Source organism: Condylura cristata, unplaced genomic scaffold (genome assembly GCF_000260355.1).
Source record: "Condylura cristata isolate star-nosed mole 26May11 unplaced genomic scaffold, ConCri1.0 scaffold00008, whole genome shotgun sequence".
NCBI classification, from domain to species: Eukaryota; Metazoa; Chordata; class Mammalia; order Eulipotyphla; family Talpidae; genus Condylura; species Condylura cristata.
The window spans coordinates 35,933,074-35,954,278 of NW_004567109.1; the positions used below are offsets into that span (position 1 = coordinate 35,933,074).

The window sequence follows — 21,205 nt, forward strand, 5'->3', positions numbered from 1 at the left end:
AGCTTGATTGTTTTGTCATTGAATGTCTGCTGCTTACCATTTTGATTATTTTCCCTTCCCCGTTCACCCTTTGTAATGACCAAATTCGTTCCCACCGGAAAGTGAAAATCTGTGTGCTCAGTGGGCCACAAGGTCCGTGCTCAGCCTGATGGGGCCTTGGTCAAAAGAGCTTGGGTACCATAATTTGGAGCCAACCAAGAAATTCAGCTTTACCTGCTCCCTCCTGGGTCATTTCAGTGAAAACCTCTCCAGCGCAGACACATGGTAGACACGTCCTCCGCATCCATCCCGCCTGAGCTGCCCCCACTCTCAGCATCAATTGCACTAATCAGAACCCAGCAGAAACCTTCGCAGGCATCAGCTCGGAGTCAGCGCAGCGGTGCAGGTGCAAACAGTTCGGGGCTTGCGTGGGCTGTGGCATCTGCCTTCTGGGTTAGGAGGAAGGTTTTTCTTGGCACAACCTGTCTATTTAGGAACGTCAGTTCAAGCCAACTGAGCTTGATCTCCAGGCACCTGGGTGGGACCAACGACGTTTCCAGATTTCTCAGGCAAGCTGAAAGGCTTTTCATTATTATTTCACAAGACCCCGCCTGACCCTCTAGCAAGACCAGCTGAAAGAGGAGTGGGCGCACGTGATGCGGCTGCAGAAAGGATGATGAGCACGTGGCACAGGAAGGCTGGGAGACCTCAGAGAGGGACCAGCGGGAGGTAATGAGAGAAGCAATACAGCAGAAGGTCCTCAGTTAGCGCCAGTCAGTGCTGCTGGCTATGTGCTGTCAGGAGCAGGGAAATGATAACCAGAACTTTGCACATCATCCTAAACTTACTGTTATGGTAAACTGAGGCTCCAGGACTTGCCTAGACCAAACAGCAGGGTCAAGGGCAGGTACTGCTTTCTAGACTCCCTCTTCAGGGTTTCCCCTTAAAAACTTTAGGCAGATAGCACAGATCTGCAGTGTAGTATTAGAGGACACAACACTTTAACAACCAACAATGTGGCTGGTACCCCTAGTTTAGATGTGGAATAATGGAGTTGTTTTTGTAGGGAAGAGAGCCAGAGAATGGCTCGGAATCCCATTGATGACCTTCACTTGCAGTGTCCAGCTGGAGGGGAAGCATGCCAACAGCACTCAGGCACTTACTCTGTGCCGAGGCCCCGCCCATCCGCGCTTAACCCGAGACAGCACTGTCAAGGCCCCGGCACACTAGGTAAAGAGAGAGTGTCTCCGGACCCAGCGTGAACTCAGTGTTATGTCTAACTAAACGGCAGTTAAGTAGGGAAGTAAAGGAACTGGAAGCAATCCAAACCTCCACTGCAGTCTCTAGAGAAAACACCAAAGGGGAAGGGCATTCTTAGCATGAAGCAAACGTCTTAAATTTTTCTTTCTAATCTTTGCTATTTTCCGTATCTATTTCCAGCAAAGCAAAAGCCCCAGAAGCAGCCAGAAGCGCGTTCTCCGTTTCCCAGCATCCCTTACACAAACACATCACCTGACTATGTCTTTGCCTCCCTCCCCTCTGGCATCTATTTACATGTACTTGCCAATGTCTATCCTCTTCAGCAGGAATCACAATATTGACTCCCTTTGGATTGTACTTTCCCAATACTGGGTGACCCCAGTCTGCATAAAAATGGAGGGGCCATAGCCAAGCAAACTGCCAGAATTTGTCTTGGAAGGAAATTACTTGAAGGCTCCACAGGCAAGGAAGTTTTGAACATTCCCCTCTTAATGTTTTAAATTCCTTCACACCTATTTTACAGATTAGAAAACAGGCTTGGGCCCTCCCTGGTGGCACAGCAGGTTAAAGCACAGCACTAAGAAGCTAAAGCCACTGCAGCATGAGTTCGATCCCCACCTGCCCCGGAGGTGACCACATGGCGCAGCAGACCTCTCCTGACCCGCCCGCTGCTCCCCTCAGCAGTGTACTTCGTTGATCTGCCTGTTCTGCTCCCCACTCTGTCTCTGGTGAATCCTCTCACCACCCTGCACCTCTGGCCTGTATCCCAGTTCTGTATGTATAAATAAATCAATCTTTAAAAAAAAAAAGAAAGAAAGAAAACTGAGGCATACTGATCATCACAGAGAAATTTTATATTAATATGCCAATAATAATTATTAACCAGACACTATCTAAAACTGTGCAAATGATAACATTTAATTTTATAATTATCATATCAGGTAGATGCTAACAGCATCCTTTCACAGCTGACAGGTTCGGGGCATTAAATTAGCAAGTGGGAGGGTCAGAGTTCAAAGAGATGTGTCTGTTGCTAGAGACCAACTTTTAACCATAGTGTTTTGTTCTCAACTTTCAGGTCCTAGTTCTGTAACAGTCCGTGAAACAAGTTGCCAGTAGCATCTAAATAGAAAGAAAGGAACCCTATAGGAGGATTTAGCAAAAGAATGAGTCTAAAGTCCACCCCCATGCTCATTAAGCATCAGATTATTAAAATATAAACAACATTTCTGGGGCTTGCAATAAGTCTATAAATAAGGTAAATGTATCTGCAAAGGAATAGATTAAGAAATGCAGTGACTTTCTAATTAACTTAAAATTATTTAATCAATATAACACAATTACTTTTCAAATAATCTTTGCAAGTTCCAAGGAGTCTTAAGGTGTTTAATTGCTATTTAACCAGATAGCAGCGGTGGAATTACACAGGTATCAATTTTAGAGAAAATGTACTTTGCAGATCTAGCACTCTGTCAAAATTTCCATTAGAAAGATATATTTTCAGGCTAGATACAAGGGTTTTAGGTTACAAATTAATTTCCTTTCTCTGCTGTTAACCAGGATTGGGCCAAGTATTGGTCTTGGATGTATGATGCATGAATTCCTGGCTCCTGTCTTGTTTAAATCAGGGGAGAGCAGTACCTCCCTGCAGTGGGAGAGATTCCCCCAAAACAAAGGAATGCTGGACCAAATTCTGGTCCAGATCTACCCCAATAACTCCAGCATTTACAACCATGAGCCTCCTGGGGCCAAGACTTGAGTCAGGGTTTTGCTTGAGTTCCATTCACAGTGGTTGCATCTGCACTGAGGTCCACACAAACTGACAGCGATAGATGCAATTGTTCCAAGCAATGGGGAGAACGTCAGAAACTCTGCAGTAGGCATCTGTATTTCAGCAAGTCCTCTAGGAGATTTTTCAGCACGCTACAGTTTGAGGAGTCCATCTCTAGCCTCCATTGAGAAGCATTCTGTAAACTAAGTCAGTGTTTCTCAAGCTGTACAGAGCACAGCGGGTGTCAAAGGGCAGGTGCCAACTCAGTAGGTTCGGGTGGGGCCTAAGAATCTACATTTCCAATAGGCTCCAGGAGACGCTGATGCTGCTAGTTTCAGTATCAAGCATCAGACTGGTGGTCAGGGCATGTGTCTGGCTGGGAAGAAAAGGGGAGGGGCCGGCAGACTTCTGCACAACTGTAGGGCCCTGGTCCCGTCACTCTACCTCTCTGAGCCAGTTTCCTCAGCTGTGAAAAGGAAAGTATCAACCGCTTTCTAGACTGTTCAGATGGGAACGTGCCTGTACTTAACACAGCACTCGGGTTTAGAAAACCCGCTAACAGAAGCTGTGGGAAGGGCTCAATAATTATTTATTTTGTTCTCCTCGCAGAGAGTGGCCATGTGGGACGTAGGCACTGTGGCAGGTTGTATCCTCAAGTCACTTCCTCCTCCCCGTGGCTCTGCATGCTACATCAGATATTATTGTTCTGGTTTGCATATTAGGAAGCCAAAGCCCCGAGAACTTTAATAACATGGTCCAAGTCACAAAGGGTTGTATAGGCAGGGTTGAGTTCAGGTCTTCCTGCCTAAGCCTTTAACTGCCCACATTGAGACACGGTTCTGTCTACCCTCATCTGCAAGGCCTAGATTTAGAAGGTTGGTGGGCTGATTATACATAACTCTTCCAGGGACTACAACACAAGACCAGGGTCCTACAGGTGGAGAACAGAGAGGGCAGATAGAAGCCTTGAGCAGATCTTCTGAGCTGCAGGGAGAAATTTGGCCCAAGAGGAGGAGAGCAAGGCTCTATAAGTAAGGAGTTGGATACCTGAAATCCAGGTTCATGTCAAAAATAGAGCAAAGGACGCCTGAGGACTGTCTACTTGGTGCCCAGGGCAGAGCTGACCATAGCCGTGCTTCTCACTGGTACTATGAATGAACTGCTGGATTCAAAGACTATATGTGTGTGTGTGTGTGTGTGTGTGTGTGTATTTGTTGTTGTTGTTCTCTGAGAGACTATAGTTTAAAGGCAGAAACTGATTTGGAATTGATGGGCCAGGGGTGCCAGAGTGGGGCTGAGATTTTGACTCCTGGATTTTTCTTCCTTAAAAAGGGAGCGGCTCAAAATAGAAGAACAACAGGAATATTTCCCTTGGAGCACAGCCAGCGCACACAATGCCTCCTTTTCTTCCCAGGGCAGAAGGTATTTGGGACCCAGCCCATCCATGGGAGGGCAAGTGCGGTCCACGAGGCTGCCTGACAAACTCACCCCCAGTGCTCTGGGGCACAGAGCCCCCCACCAGCCAAAGCCACCGCAAATGCCTCTTCTCTGTAACCCTCTGTTGTGTGAGATGTCAGTCATCATGGCTCCCGAAAGGCCCCTCCAGTCCACCATGAGACTCTAGGGGGTGGGTTTCCCTACCCCCTACCACTGCTCAGAGACAAGAGACAGGAGTGCTTTCTCAATCATGGGTCACGTTCACTGATCATGAGGCATGAAGCCAAACAGTTTGGCAGCTTGAGGAAAGCAAGACGGCTCCTTTCTGTTCAAAGAGCAGACTCTGTGGCTCCGTCCATTGGCCATTCACCAGAAATATGGGTTCATGGATCAGTAACATGGCAGTTCCTTTAAGGAACTCACAGTCTGATGTGAAAGGCAGAGCCCCACAGGATAATCGGTGTTATGGAGGCTGGCAAAGGGCTATGGGAGGAGAACAGTCATGGAGTTTGAGCTTTGAAGGATGAATAAAAGTGTCCCAGGCAGATGGGAGAATCAGCCCTGTAGATGAGAGATTGAAGGAAACATGCGTGGTGGGACTGAGGAATAACCAGTGAGCCAGACCCATTAGTAGATAAGATATAATCACAGGATGATTAAATGATTTTGAGGACGCAGCGATTGTTGGCTCTATCAGCAACTTGACAGCCAGGGCAATGCTTCTGGTGTTCTCTGCAGAGTCCAGCACATTTTTTACATGCTGAGTGAACACACCATAGGCCCAGCTAGGTGGAACTGAGAAACACATTCATAGAACAGCTGGACGAGCTTCGACAACGAAGTGGCCCGACTCTCTTATTTTACTGGTGGAAAGACAGAAATCCAGAGACAGGGAAACATGTTCTGTCCAAAGATGTGTTCATGTTCCTTCTTGTAAGATCTGAAATTTCACAGCAGGGATTTGGGATCAGTCAAGAGTTTTGAGTGCTAACACTGAGGGACAAGACACAGACTTAGGTATTCCAGAGGTGAGCAGAATCAAGAGAACACCAGCACACAAGCATAAGGGCACAGGCGGGGATTCCTGTCCATACGTGCTCTTCAGCATTTCCTACTTACTCAGGTCTGAGAAGAGCAGCACCTGGGGCTGGGGACATAAAAGTTAAGAGTGTGGGCTTTGAACCCCAGTTCTCCCACTAAACCAGTATGTGGTTAGCAAGTTCCCCAGCTCACATATGGAAAACAGGGAAGACGTAATTTCCCCCTTACAGGGTTAAGTGGAAAGAGAAATTTAAATGTTCATTACAATGCCTGGAGTAGGAACTGGAAGGTGAACTAGGGAAAAAAAAAAAGAAGAAGAAGAAAGAAGACAATAGGACCTAGAAACTAATGAAATTTATTCATTCTCTGGGCCCTACCTGGTGGCGCAATGGGTTAAAGAACAGCACTATGAAGCTAGCCACAGGCACTGCAGCACGAATTCGATCCCTGACGAGAGAGGTGACCCACATGGCGTGGCAGGCTCTCCTGGCTCTCCCACTGTTCCCCTCAGCAGTGTGTTTTTCTCCAACCTCTGGTCACTAAGAACTTCCGATAGGTACTAGATGAGGGAGGAGAGAGAGAGTTGAAAACCCAGGGGCTTCAAGTGTGGGGAAGTAGCGGTGGAGAGGACACCAATGCAGTAGATTTAGGGGAGAGACTTGGAGCAGGAAGATGGAGAGTTCGACCGTCGGCAGGCTGACTACGCCTGATGAGGGGGTTCACTCACAGAGAGGGGGCCATCCAGAGAGCGCAGCACCCCCAGACAGTTGAAAGATGGACCTGGGCATAGAGGAAACCCAGCAATGAGAGGTGTGTATTCTAGAATCATTGGTTGTCCATCTCTGTGTGATCACTGCAGAGGTGATGGGGGCAGAGGAACAAGAGCGAGCAGGACTCTGCTGGAAAAAGACCAGTGGAACACCAATGAGGAAGAAGACGCAGGGGATCTTGCAGCCCAGAAATTCAAAGCAGGTAAGTCTTGAGGAAACAGGTGAGGCCTGCCTGAGCTATTTCAATAGAATAGGGCAGACCAAGAGTTGACAAAATGGGAGAAGCAGGCAGTGGGGCTATTTTGCTACTTTTCTGGGGGAATTCAGGAGAGAAATGAACAGCAGGTCAAGGGAGAGATGAGGTGTTCAGTGAGGAAGGTGGACTTGTTTGCAGGCAACATTGGCCTGCAAATGGACCGAGAGGGTGGCCAGGGAGCCACCATTTACACCAGGCACTGTGCTGACACACCAGCAAACACGGACCTAAACTTCCCCACAACCGTGGCAGCTGCAAGCTTTTATTACTCATATTGAGCAGTGAGGAAAGTAGGTGGTGATAGCTTGAATAACTTAACCAAACCAGATGGGGAAAGGGAGACTGGAGGCCAGAGGCTAAGGGTCAGTTTGAAGGAGGGTTTCTGGCAGTGGGAAATGTTTTACAGGTTGGCCCTGACAAGGCAGAGGAGAGAAAAGATGTTTCAAAGAGATGGTGAGGTAGAGACAGGGGAGTTCAAGCCTCATGACCCCCACTTGCTTCATGAGGAAGGAACTGCAGAGTGAGCATGCGTGAATGGATTTGGAAACTCAAGGAGGACAGATGGTTTGCAGTAGTCAGTGAGGAAACAGGGTTGAGAGACAACTGAGAAATGCTGGGTAGCAACTGCAGTCCAAGGGCATGAATTTTAAAAGAATCCAACAGTCCCTAGGCAGATTCAAAGAAACGAAGCAATAAGATGGTGGCTGACAGGCTCTCCCTGGCGGCGCAACGGGTTAAAGCACAGCACTGCAAGTGAGCCACAGCTGCTTCAGTGCTAGTTTGATCCCCTGCCCTGGAGCTGACCCACATGGCGCAGCAAACCTCTCCTGACCCGCCCGCTGCTCCCCTCAGCAGTGTACTTGGTTGATCTGCCTGTTCTGCTCCCCACTCTGTCTCTGGTGAAGCTTCTCACGAGAGAAGCTGCACCTCTGACCTGCACCCCTGTATGCATAAATAAACAAATCTTTAAAAGAAAAAAAGATGGAGGCTAATAAATAGGTGGTATTCAGATGTGGTGGGCTGTAGAGGGCCAGGGAGGATCCAAATCATGGGGATGCTGGCATAATGGGTTAGGGGATATCTTCACAATCAGTACCCATGGTAACAAGCGCAAAAGTCAGGACAGGAAGCCACAAAGTGCTAAATCTGAGGCCTACTGACTTAAAGACACCCTGATTACAAAGGCACCCCAAAGTGCCCTGCTACCCACTCCAGAACAAGTCTTCTTGGTTTAACAGCAAAGACTTGTAAGTCAACCAAACCACAGCCACAATTACATGTGATGGATGAGCACCCGAAATGAGGTTTATCAGCATTACAATGTGCTGTGATATAACCTGTACACTAGATTTCAAAGACTGAGTATGAAAACAACAAGTGTAAAATATCTCATTAATATTTTGTAATATTACATGTAAAGTATTGTTGATTACGTGTTGAAGTGACCATTTGGATTAAATAAAATACATACTATTAGAATTCATTTCACCAGTTTTATGTTTTATTGAATTGCTAGAAAATTTCAAATGTGACTCACATAATATTTCTATTGGCAAGAACTGTGACAGGGCTAAATAAATATTTTAGGCCAGAATGCCCATTTCAACTATTGTGTTTATATGAAAAACACTCCTGGCTCTCCTCTAAAAGAATAAGACTAGAACTGATAAGTTTTGATTTGTTGGATGTGGGACAGAGGGTGAGGGGATGTGACCTGGTTTAGGAAAGGGTTCACATGGAGAATCAGAAAAAGATTTTATGTCATGCCCCTGACTTGGGGCATGACATAAAATGAGCCAAATGCTGAAAAGTCCACAAACTTAGAGTGACCAGATAGGTGGCCTCCCCTGGTGTCTTAGCGCTACACCAGCTCATTCTCAACCTCCCTACCTCCCTGTCTCTGCCCTCTGCTGACATTGGGGTGACCTCCAAATCCAAACCCTTCATGTGCTCCCACTGGCGTCCATCTCTCTCTGGCACACTAAGCCCCAAAACCTCATTCATTCCAGAAAGTCTTTCCCAATTGGGCAGAAGCAGGGCCCCTCATGCAGCCCTCCCTTTCAGGAGCTTCCTGCCAACAATTAGAAAAGGAAGCAATAGGATACAGCGTGACCAGTGTGACTTGCAAGCCAGAAATCCAGATTTGTCCAGTTTTTGCTGTGTGAGTTTAAGGCACATAACAACTCCTCTGGGCCTCAGCTCTTTCATCTCCTTATCATGAGACAGACCTAATCTACACACTTGTGGCAAGGTTCAGTGAGATCACAAGCGAAGTCTTTGTTAGGCAGGTGTTACGTACAGGAAAAAAAATAATGTGATCTAGAGCCAGGAGGAGAGAGTGAAAGAGAAAATGAGGATAACCAGGAGGGGAGGCCATTTGCAAAGACACTGATAGGGACTGTCTTGCCCCAGGGGCAAATAAAGAAAAAAAAAAATCCCTTCACCCACAAGGGTAGGTGTAGGTCACAGCCTTCTATCAGACAAAACTTCCTAGACATACCTGGCTGTAGGAATTTTCTTACAGCTGAATAAATAAAGTGAGTCCAGGGAAAATTCCAAAAGCAATTCATCTATTAATGAACTGCTTGATATTTAATGTTACTTAGTATTTTAAAAGAACTCAGTTCCATTGTGAAAATTTATAATTGATCCCAGATTCGCTCCCCCTCTCCCTTCTTCCAACATGGTAAAGGGTGGAGAATGAGGAATTCACAGAATGGAAGATGTAAGATGCAGGGGGGGGGGGTCACTGGGCTCTGATCACTACCCCTCATGTTGTGCTGAGCACATTTGCATTTTATTTAACCAGTATTCTAACCTTTGGAGGAAGGAATTATTATCCATATTTTGTAGAGGAGACGATGTAACCGGAAGGAGCCCAGCAGGGACTCAAAACTAGCTCTTTCCATTACAGACTCTTCAAAGAGGCTTGCAGGTGAAACAGAGACCTGGAATATGTTCACCACGGAACATCGGGAGTAAGCTGTAACAGAACAGTCTGGAAAACTTCCATTTGATTTAAAAAAATGCCTCTCCTGATATAGCTGGATACAGAGCCACGTCTCTAGAAGAAGCTGACACACATCACGTGGGTTCAGCACCGTCTAGAGCAGCACACTACCAGCTGTTCCATAAGCCACGGCAACTTGGAGTTTCCCCATGCACATGTTTCAACATCAACTTAAATGTTTGCTATGAACTGGTATAATTCTTAAAGGCCTTTTTTAAATAATAATTTTTAAAAAATACCCAAGAGTTCATTGAGCTTGTCCACTTGCAAAGGACACAAAACTAAGACTTATTTTGAAAATATGGTTGAGGTTTCTCTTTTCCATTAGAGTCCTTGCAGTTTAAAGAAAACCACAAATATCACCTTCTCCTTCAAAGAGCCTAATTTTTAATCTTAAGCAGTTAATATAGTGAGGTAGGAAACATCCTATAATACAACAAATATTTGCCAAGGGCAGGGTTTGGCTGTCCTTCCTGGCAGGTGCCAGGTGCCATGACAGAGGGCGTGCGGCCCCGCAGGGCCCCATCTGTCCAGTCGTTCACTCCCACTAGACCTTCCTGCCCAAGCCATCATGCACCAACCATTGCACACTCCTCCAATAACTGCTTCTTCAAAATTAGCCTTTTCCCCAGGAGTAGTAGAATTTATTCCCTGACCTGACAAAGGATTACAGAGCCAATGGCTGAGAATTTTCTTTCTCCACACCTGTCACATGTTAGCATTTTATCGGAAGCTTTAAAAGCACCTGAGATTAGTCCAAAGGGACCTGCGTGGTGGAGAAATCAGGCGGGCTAAGTGGTGCTTGAGAGATGTCGCCTGCGACTATGACTACAGCCACCCCAGAGCACCCACGGCCCATCTGCTGGCCAGATGCCCCCAAGTGAAGATTAATTCAAGGCTAGTGCTGCCAGACCAACCCGATTTTTTTTTTCTTCAAAAGAAGCCAGGAATGTGGATTTATGTAAAACCTGATTTTTAAATGTTGACTTCTTTCTTTCCTTTTTTAAACACTGTGCAAGTCAAACAAAACCCACATGCAAATCAAATGTTGCCTGTGTGCCCACCAGTCAGGCACCATGGTAGAAACGGTCTCAGCCCTCTTTCTAGCCTCATCCCTACCCCACTGGCTCTCACCCTGTGCTTCCACCACTCTCTGTCTGTCTTTGCTGGCGCGGGACCAGCCCCTCGAAGACGCCCTTTTCGTTTTCTCTCCCTGAGTCCGAATGAGGGATCATCTGGAGCTTTGCATCTCTAGACTACCTTCTGCTCCCTCTCCCCTGAATCCTCCTCTTTCCTTCTCCATCTGGTAATGCCTGCCCACCACTCAAGACCAGCTTCTCATCTCCATACAGGATCTGTCCCCATCTCCCCAGTTCTGGGCTCCAATGGCACCCTGAGGTGCCCTCCTGAAAGGGTCCTGTGGTCAGTTGATTCTTTGTCTCTTCCATTGGGTTGTAATCTCCACACCTTGTAAATACAGTACCTGCCCAGAGTGGATGAACACTTAGTATTTACTAGATGGTAGAAAGGGAGGGGCAAGAGAGGGAGAGAGGGAAGAGAGGACAGTAACAACCCATAAGCAAGAAATAAATGGGAGGTAGAATGAGCAGCACAACTCCAAGCCCTATTTTCGGGCTGGGATTGACACAGGCTCCTCTGTGCTCTAGGCTGAAAACAGCTCACTGGATGGCTCCAGCTACACCCGCCACCCAGGGTGGGGCAGACAGGTGCAGGCTGCAGTCAGTTTCAGGGTCCTAGGAACCTCTATTTACCTCTTCTCTTTGCTCTAGATCTTCAGCCCTAGGGAAGGTGATTTTCTGCATCAAGCTCTGCTTTGGAAGGATAACTTTAATTACAATGGATGTTGGGGGTGGGGGGAGGGGGAAGAGCTTCCCCAGAGTCTGCCAGAAAAGTGAACATAAGCAGCTCACAGCAAGCTTCTTGCTTGGAGAAAGATGACTATGGTTATCATCGCCCAAGCCAGGCGAGGAAGGGGGCTGGGTTTCCTCTTTTAGGGAAGCCTGGAAGTGAAGCTCTTTGTTCTGTGGGTCGCTGAAACTTCTAAGATTTCCCTCTAAACTCTTTCCTCCTCATTCACAGGCCAGGGGGCTGGGTCAGGCTGCTTTTGCCTCTTCCAGACCCTGGCTGAAGAGAACCAGCCTGGCCTCAGGAGAATGCAGACTCTAGCCTGGGTTGATGTTCTCAAAAGCCCAGAGTCACTTTAACACTCACGAACACCCACTGTGTCCTGGTCTGCCCACTGCTGTTCCACTACCTTAAGTCAGAGATGAAGGCCAAGGACATCATCACGCCAGGGAGCCCAGCACCTCAGAGAACACGCAGGCCTTGAGCTGAGCTCAGTAAATTCTCCAAAAGCCAGAGGTGGGCACTTTTAACTAGTTTTAAAGGCAAGAAAATGAAGTTCAAAGCCACTTTAGAATCAGAAAGAAAAAAATGTTAATGAAAGGACCACATTAAATAAACAAAATACATTAAGAAAAAAATAAATGAGAAGAACTAGGACTTACTGCCTTAAGAAAGAAAAACAGAAAGCTACTTTTACTGCCTCCTTACTATGTGCCAATATTTTATGCTTCATATTATGATGCAAACATCCTTGGAGTGAACCCTATTGTGCCATCTTTTATTATCCTCATCTTACAGAAAAGAACTGTGATTTAACCCCAGTCCAGGGCAGCTGCTTTCCCAATGGGCCACAGTAGGGAGTTAACCAGTTCCCTTCCAGAAACATATTTGCATCTTAACAATAGCTTTCTGGAGACCACACAGTGGCCCAAAGGAGTGATTCCAAAGCCTGGAATTCCAGTCCTCAGCTCTGCCACTGGGTGGGATTCTCAAGACAGGAGCCTTTCTGTACCACCGGGCATCACCTAAACTCACCAGCCTGTAGAACACGGGCTCCACTCAGCAGCTGGCAAAGCGAAGGGCTTGGGGCAGAATGAGAGAGAGGCTGGGTCGGGAAAAGCCAGTCCTGAGAGGTCCAAGGGGGGAAAGTAAGCAACTTGTGATCACGTGTGCCAAAATATCAGCCTGCCTAACAGTGGGGAGGACACACTTTCAGGGTTAAGGGCAGGGCTGTGTAGGGGGCAGGAGGTTGGTTATTCACGCCTAGTGCCACCCACCCTCATTGAGCAGTGTCCCCTGATGTTCTAGGCAACCCGGGGTGGGGGTGGGGGTATGGTGGTGGTGGAGGGGGTTCCTCCACCTTCCACACGGGAGTCCAGCAGCTGCAGAAGCATTGAAGGTCTAAATGGGGGAAGTGGGGAACTGAGAAAGAAATCAAAGGCCCAGAAAGGTGAGAGCCAATTTCTAGATGAGACCTAGAATAGGTGTCTGGAGATGCTAGGGGGTTGTGGGGGGCGGATAAGGCTAGTGATGATAGGTAAAGAGCTGGAGAGAATAATGGGGAACAGAGGGATGGACAGTAAATCCTTTTCTTTAAGGATTGATTTATTTATACATATAAGAACTGGGGTACAGGCCAGATATGCGGGGTGGGGTGAGAGGATTCTCCAGAGACACAGCAGGGAGCAGAACAGGCAGATTGACTGAAATATGCTGCTGAGGGGAACAGTGGGAGAGTTAGGAGAAGTCTGCTGTTGTCATGTGGTCACCTCCCTGGCTGGGGATCGAACTCATGCTGCAGTGGCTGCGGACAGCTTCATAGTGCTGTGCATTTCAACTAATTGTGCGGCCAGGGAGGCCCAGTACATCTTTTTTTAAGGAAACTAAATGGTGATCATAGTTTGTCCAGACTCTTATGTGTTTGCCTGTAGCAGTTTTTAGAAGCACAAGGTCCTAGATTAAGCCAGATGTAGGCTGAGCTGCTGGCATCATCATTTAATATCCCTGCAACCTAGAGCAAGTGTTTAACCTCTTTGTATTAGAGCAAGTATGTAGAGAAATATTTAATCACTTAACTTACCAGTACAATGGGAATAATAACAGTCATCCCTTATTGGGTGATGGGTAAAGATTAAAAAGTCGCCATATTTAAAAGCGGTCAGCACATGTTAAGCTTCAATAAAAGGAAAAAGCAACCACTATTCTAACGTTGTCCCAGTGGGCTTCCTTCTCTCCTGGCTTCCTTCACAAAATCAACATCTGGCCAGTCCTCCCACATCCTCACTGACTCCCCCCAGCGCCCCATCTTCCTGTGTGTTCCCTCCATTTCAGAACCACTTGAAAGCTGCATTCTAGGATTCTGTGATGCATTTGATCAAGTGATCCACCAATTAGTCTACACAAGCTTCTTCACCTCCCAGCGAGTAACTGCCCAGTGGAGGTTGTTTCAAGGGCCTGGCATCCTTTCAAACAATGAAAGGAAGGGTGGGTTTGTGGGTTGATGGGATTTACCTAACAAGTTACCCAGATATCCTGCAATTTATAAATTGACCTCTGGATATCCATCAAAACCTACTAGCCAAACCACAAATTATGTGCTCTTACAAACTTGCTAAGCTCTCAATGGAATTTACTACTGCTCAAGAATGACTTGCACTAATTAGAATGATTAGGGTGAAGGAGGGTGGGAAATTGGAAACTAAAGCTTAGTGACTTCCTTTCAGGGTGTCTTGACCCGTCTGCGCTGTGGTATCTTTTAGCAGACTGATGAAGGCTATGTGCCCTTTCACAGAGTGTATTAAAGTATATAAAATAAAATGCATAGCTTGGCTGCAAAAAAACCAATTACTTTGAAATAGAAACATTTTATATTAAACATTTTAAATGAGTCTATAATACAGTAATACATGTTCTTTATTAACATATTAAATAATAAGCTCTTACTGTGCGTGTAAGAACTGCTGGAATTTCAAAGTTGGGATGGGTGTAAATCATATTGCCAGACATCTGCAGCAGCTGAAAGGCAACACAAAAATATCTGTGACTTCTAATGGTGACAATGTCAGAGATACTGCCAAGCCACTGCGGTCATTGCCTAATTCATAATGAAAGAAAATGCTAAGCCATGATGTTATTTTTTTCCCCACCCAAGTTCACGAAATTTCTAAACTCTCCACATGAGCCCCTTGGGCTGTTACCACCATGTTAGGCATTTCCATTAGGTCCTTTCCAGCTCAAAAGTCTTTGTGCTCAGCATATTCCTGAATTCCTGCTCACCTTCATTCCTTCTTGAAGAATCCCAACCCACAACCTTTCCTGACCCCAGAGGTCAAGTTCGGTATAGAAGACCCTCCTCCCATCTGCCTGGCCCAGCAGGGACCCCTGCTCAGCAGCACCCCAAGCCCAGGCTGACAGAGACAAGCCTGGAAAGAAGTTCTCAGCTTTCAGAGAAAAGTTCAGACACAGGAGGGGTTCCTGTGACAGTTGGGGGGAGAGGGGCCAAGAAGAGCAGCTGCTCAGTTGAAGACTGTGTGGCTACATGAAGAGGTCGTTGGCCAGCCCCCAACCCTGCCTCCAGGGTGCCTGACTTCCCCCCACCCAGATGTATCTTTGGGGCTCCTCATTAGGTAAGCTTATGGGTCTTTCTTTTCCTGTTTTCAAAATAGCCCTAGTCAGTGTTGCCAGGTTACCGGTGTTACCAGGTTACTTTGCAGGTGAGGAAGTTCAAAAAACTGGAGGCACTTACAGGGCTAGGAAATACTGAAGCCATTTTTTTTGAGGAGCAAAGGGTGATGGCCTTTATTCTTTATTTCAAGTCACACAAACTATACACGAAAACAATCCCTTAAAAAAAAACTGCAGGGCCCTCCCTAGTGGTGCAGCTGGTTAAAGCACAGCACTAAGAAGCTATCAAAACCATTGCAACACAAGTTCAATCTCCAGCTGGGGGGGTGACCCACATGGCGTGGCAGACCTCTCCTGACCCGCCCGCTGCTCCCCTCAGCAGTGTACTTTGCCGATCTGCCTGTTCTGCTCCCCACTCTGCCTTTGGCGCCCTGCACATCCCCTGCACATCTGGCCTGTACCCTAGTTCTGTATGTATATATAAATAAATCTTAAAAAAAAAACTTCAAACATGCCTGATAAGATGCCCTCCCACACCAATATTGTACCAAATAAATGGAGCCCGGACCAACTTCTCTTCTAACCCTTTTCCCCAAGGTGGCTACAGGGACCAGGTGGGGCAGCGGATGAGCCCAGCCTCTGCTCGCCCTCTCTGCTCCGGGAGCCCCACTATGAAAATCATAATCGATTTCACTGAGAGCTGCGCCTCTGGTAGCTGGGTAGATACCATGCCGTGGCAGGGAATCAGCACAGAAGGTTGTTCTTTCATCTTTGCATGGAGCAAATTCACCCCAATTCCATAATTCTCTGCCTCCTTGTCACTTGCCTTCAGAGTCTCAAACTAGAAATGCACACCAAAGGAAGCTGCAAACACAAAGGATTCTTCCTTATAAAGGGGGAAAAGCCACGGCTGCATTAAAACATATATACATACATTTTTCATTGCTTTGGGGGAAAAAGTAAATAGGGGTTGGGACAGTGCCTGTGTCTCTCTACTTCCTACCCACCCCCCATCTCCCCAAAGTTATGTGAGAGGTGGGAAAGTCCATTGAGCCCCTGAAACACAGTGGGGCTTTTCTTTTACAAATAAAATTTCTTTCCCTTGGAGAAGGAATGTCGGCCAGCTTCTGAAGACACCACCAATAAATATGTAACTGCCGGTACATCACATTAACCTTCTACTTGAAATCTTGGGGCAGCATTTATTTTAACCCAGAAATTGTGACAGCCCTATATTTTGTGAGCGGGCCCCTTTTCTTTCTTTCTTTCTTTCTTCTTCTTCTTTTTTTTTTTAAAGATTTATATACTTATTCATACAGATCTGAGGTACAAGTCAGAGGTGCAGGGGCAGAGTGAGGCTTCACCAGAGTCAGAGTGGGGAGCAGAACAGGCCGACTGACAAAGTACACTGCTGAGGGGAGCAGCAGGCAGGTCAGGAGAGGTCTGCCGAGTCATGTGAGTCACCTCTGGGGCGGGGATCGAACTTGCAGTCCAAACCTGTTGCGCCACCAGGAAGGACCAGGGGCCCTGTTCTTTTAATGTTCCTTTGAAATACTAGCCATGTATACTGGAAACTGTTCACAGAAAAGCCAACTAGGAGTCTCAGTGTGAACTGTAGGTCTGGGAGGTTAAGTGTCTGGGTGTAAATCACACAGCTGGTTTGCAGCAGCTCTGGTAGCACAACTGGTTAAAGCGCAGAACTATGAAGCTATCCACAGCCACTGCAGCTTGAATTCTATCCCCAGCCAGGGAGGTGACCCACCTGGCACAGCAGACCTCTCCTGTCTTGCCTGCTGCTCCCCTCAGCAGTGAATTTCAATCAATCTGCCTGCCTGTTCTGCTCCCCATTCTGTCTCTGATGAATCCTCTCACCCCTCCCCACCATGCCTCTGGCCTGTGCCACAGTTCTTGTACACATAAATAAATAAATAAATCGTTAAAAAAAAAAAACTAAAGAAAAAAAGAACAGAAACTACTTGTAGCCATCACAGCCCTTATTGCTCGCAATGCATAACAACTGGTTACAGTAACAGACCTCCCAGGTTCCCTGGGCCTTGTCTGACCGCTAGTTCCCATACCAAGTTTCTATACCAAAAAGGCTACTGAAAAAGACTATCTGACCCTTTTGGGAGAGAGGGGTCTAACTCCCTAGTACTATAACCCTAGGCAAGTCACTTAGCTCTCTGAGCCCCACTTTCTTCATCCATGGATTATGCAAAGATTAAGTGGTCCAGAGTTGCACACACATGTATCCAATATTCTACTGTATGTTCCTGTTTCACATACTGAAGAAAGTAGAATTGCCATGTAAAATGAGACAAGTGGATTGCACAGCTGCCCAGAGACAGCAAGGAATGATCATTACCAAGCCCACTGTACAGTTAAGAGAACAAGTCCCCTCCAGAGACAACATACCGTGCATGAGATCAGAGTTTTAAAAGCAAGCACATTCTCAACAATAGGAAGTCCTCCCTGTCCTCCCAACCACCCTTCCAGAGGGAGGAGTTGAAGGAGTAAAAGTTACTGCTTCCCTCCCATCTCCTCCCTCCTGTCCCAAAAAACAGAGCCCTGTATCTACCATTGTAGCACCCTCCATGGCCCTTCCCTGGCACAGGCCAGACTCCAGGCAGCTTTGATGAATGAGTGAATTACTGAATGAATGAAGATCCTGATCAGGAGATAAGAAGACACTGCCAGCCCAACAGCCTGGAGTAGGTGTTCCATTGCAGACAGTCACAAGTAGGCATGCGACAGATCTAGAGGCCGCCAGCAAGAACTCCATTTTTTCCTCATTCATTCCCCACAATCTACCCTGTGGGAAAGAAGCCTTCGGCAAGCTGAGTCCCTGCTCTCAGTGGTCCCATTGAGAACAGTCCAGGGGCCAGAAGATAACAGGGAAACACGTGTGACCCTCTTCCAGCTAAAACAGATGTAATAACATTGCAGGCAAGGGGCAGCGAACAGACCAGGGAGATAGTCATCTGTCTTCCTAGCTGTCAACTTGGCTCATAATACGATTTTTCTCCCTGTCACACCTTAGGCTGCTACTGAACTGAAGCAAAACCAAGATATCCATCTCCCAGCCATGAGCAGTGGCCTTCATAAGGCACCAGGACAAACATAGGCACCCTAAGGGCAACTGAGAGATGGCAGGGACCCTTACAGGAGCTGGAGGGGCGTGGGGAGAGGACGTGCTCTTACCCAGCTTAAAGAGTCATCCTACCTCTGTGGGCCTCTGTTTCCTATGAGTTCAGAGTTCTAGAAATGGGATCAAAGCAGGAGAAGAATGCTGTGAATCCCATGATATTTTACGCAAGCTATTTTAGACTATACGCATTTGGAGAAGAGTATCCTTAATTTTCATCAAAGTCTCAACTGTATATGTTATATTTTCCCCTCCCCCAAAAGAGTTAAGAAATACTAGACTCAAAAAATAAAAATAAAAAAGAAGAAATACTAGACTCAATGGTTTTCATCTAGACACATTTCCTATGTGTCTTTGTGGCAGGCACTTTAGCTACAAATATGATGCCGGTTGTAAGTCCAAAAAGGTTCAGAAACAAAGAAAAGGCAGCATTTGACTGGCAGGAGGCGTGGGGGGGGGGGAGTTGCCTAAGTGTATGTTAAACTGAGCGTATAGTCACTGATAACAAATAGGAAGAGTATTTTAGACAAAGGGCAGTGCATGCAAAGACAATGTGGGCTCCAGAGCTGTCTGACGTTTAATTGTGAGTAAATATGGAGCATGCTTACTAAGGGGGTGGAGCGGAGAAGTCAGAGATGGGGCCGGGAAAGCGCACTGGGTGGGCGGAGTTAAGGAAATGCCTGTAAGGTCCCCCAAGGAATTTGACATTGTACAATGAGTTCATTCTAGTTTTAAACATCTAGGATGAGCTATCACTCCCAGCCAGATTTTTCCTAAATGTTGGGTCAAGCCCTGAGCAGTTTCGCAAGCTGAAACTGAGCAAATTTGCACTGGAGAATGACGGAGAAAAGCACGGCTGCCAGAGGGCACGGGATAGTGTATGCTTGGGGGTGAATCTGGCACTGTTTGTCGGTCTCTCCCACTTTCTCTCCCTATTACCTGACCCAATGAGGGCTGCGGGAATTCAACCGCCTGTTATTATAGCTGAGAAAGGAAGGTGCTGAGTGGGGGGTTATGGGATGTAGAGCTAAGGGGAGGCCCATTTGGGCCCCTGGCCATCACTTATAAACAGATCTTTCCATTCCTCTAGTGGACTCTGCCACCTTCCTCAGGCTTCACACATGCTATTTCTCCTGCCTAAAAGACTCTTTTAGTCCTTTTCAACTAGTTGGCTCCTATCAGTCTTTCCTTTCAAAGAATCCAGCACTGCTCATAATACTGTATTTTCATGAACTATTGGACCACATCCTTCTTGGCTACTGAACTGCAAACATCATGAAGGTAGACAATGTCAGTTTTGTTCATTTTCTGTATCCAGCTACCTTACCCAGTGCCTGGCACAGAACAATTGTTTGTTGATTGACTGAAAGCCTATGCTGGACCCTGAACCATTACCCTAAATCCACTGCTTCTGGGGATACCTTATAGTTCAGTGAGGAATTTTAGACAAGGACAAGAAGATTGGGCTTGAAAAGGCGATACCAGAGTGGACTCTGCTTATATTTCAAGTGAAGCTCTGTGCTATCCTGTGGCATGGCTTGAGAGGGTCTAAGGCAGGTCCTTGGGAATTGTGTTTAAATTAGTTAAGATGGCTTCTTAATCTGGCCACATCTGACCTTCCCCTGACCTGTCTAGTCAGTAAGAATTCACCCAGGGAGTCTTCTCAAGGGGAGAATCCTCTTTTTCTCTCCAGGAAAATGCCTTCTCCTTGCTCTCCAGGCGCACCCTCCGGAGCCTACAAACTAAGACTGTAGGTTTCTGCAGCCCTGGCACACTGCAGCCCAAGGCAAGAACAGATTTCAACCTACTGTAGAGGCCATGGGGCTCACTTCTAACTCCCACACTAAGTAAATGGCCAAAGTATCAGGAGTCAAAGGTTTGGCCTTAAGGGAAAGGCGAAAGACCGGGAATCTCACCAAGTGTGGCAGGCACACGCTGGGCAAAGCGCCCTCGGTGTTCGGCGCACCGCACCGCGAGAGTGGCCCCATTACCTCCAAGCAAGATCGTGGCCCAGCCGCAGGGCTGGAAAGTTCAGCCAGGGGCCAGCGATACCAAGGCAGGATCCCGAGGCCAGCTTTTGCGAAAGGAGAGAGACTTAACGGCTTGATTCGTGGTAGTCCTAGGAGCCGGCGGCGGGGCGCCCCAGTCCCGCAGCTGCATCCCGGACTGCAGCGCCCTCGGGAACTCGCCCGGCAGGGGCTGCACCACTTTAGCCGCAAGGACAAGGCGGCCTTCCCCCTCCCATCAGTTTCCTCCCTCCTCAGCTTCGGGGCGTCGGGAACCGGTAGGGGCAGGAAGGGAAGTGGCGCTTGTCCTTGGGTAGACCCCGAAGACCCCATCCCTGCGCTGTCGCCGACCCAGGCGGGGGCGCCCAGGCAGCCACAGCCTGCGCCAGAGGAGAGTCGGGGACGCGTTGCGGGGAGGGGGCCGCGGTCAGCGGAAGCAGAGCGGGGGGCCGCACGCCGGGGCCGAGACCTGAGCGGCACAGAGGGGGTGCCCGACAAGGCAGCCGACGCACTCCCCAGGCTGGAGTCGCAGAGCGCCTTACCTTGGCGAGCAGCGGAAGTCCGGCTGCCTGCTGCCGGCGATGTCTGGGGTCCGCGCACACCCGGTTTCGGGGAGCAAGCAGTCTCCGGGTGCACAGCCCAGGTGCCGGGCACACACAGCGGTTCCCGGGTGCCCACCCCCAGGCTGGCGCACACGAGTAGTCCGGGGCGCGCGCGCCCTCGGGCGCCCTCTCGCAGGCGGGGTTGGCGTGGGTCAGGGGCTCACGTCCTGAGGGGTACACCCACCGCCGCGGATGCGGGTCTGGCCAGCCGAGACTGGCCGAAAATCCGCCGCGTCGCCTGCTGCCAGCACCGCTCGAGTCCCCGCCTTCACTGGGGGAAAAAAAAAAAAGACTCGACAGGACTCGGGCTTTGGTGTGTAGGAAGGGGCAGCATTGCGAAATCGAGGGGAGGGTCTTAGGTTTGAGAAACTCAAAAAACCCAAGGGCAGAGTTTGAAAGAAAAACTTTAAAAAGAGACCAGAAAACTAAGGGATACAA

The 21,205-nt window shown here is 47.8% G+C and overlaps 1 protein-coding gene across 3 annotated transcripts in view; it reads right to left on the bottom strand.

Moving 5' to 3' along the window:
• KANK4 (KN motif and ankyrin repeat domains 4) overlaps positions 1-21,002 on the bottom strand; it is a 61,545-nt gene extending 40,543 nt beyond the window's left edge. For 2 of the 3 annotated variants that reach the window (XM_012722350.1, XM_012722351.1), the window contains exon 1: positions 20,708-21,002. The gene's annotated coding sequence lies outside the window, so the exon portion shown is untranslated. The remainder of the gene's footprint in view (positions 1-20,707) is intronic. The other variant, XM_004679507.2, reaches the window with a different exon arrangement.
• Positions 21,003-21,205: the final 203 nt, after the last annotated feature.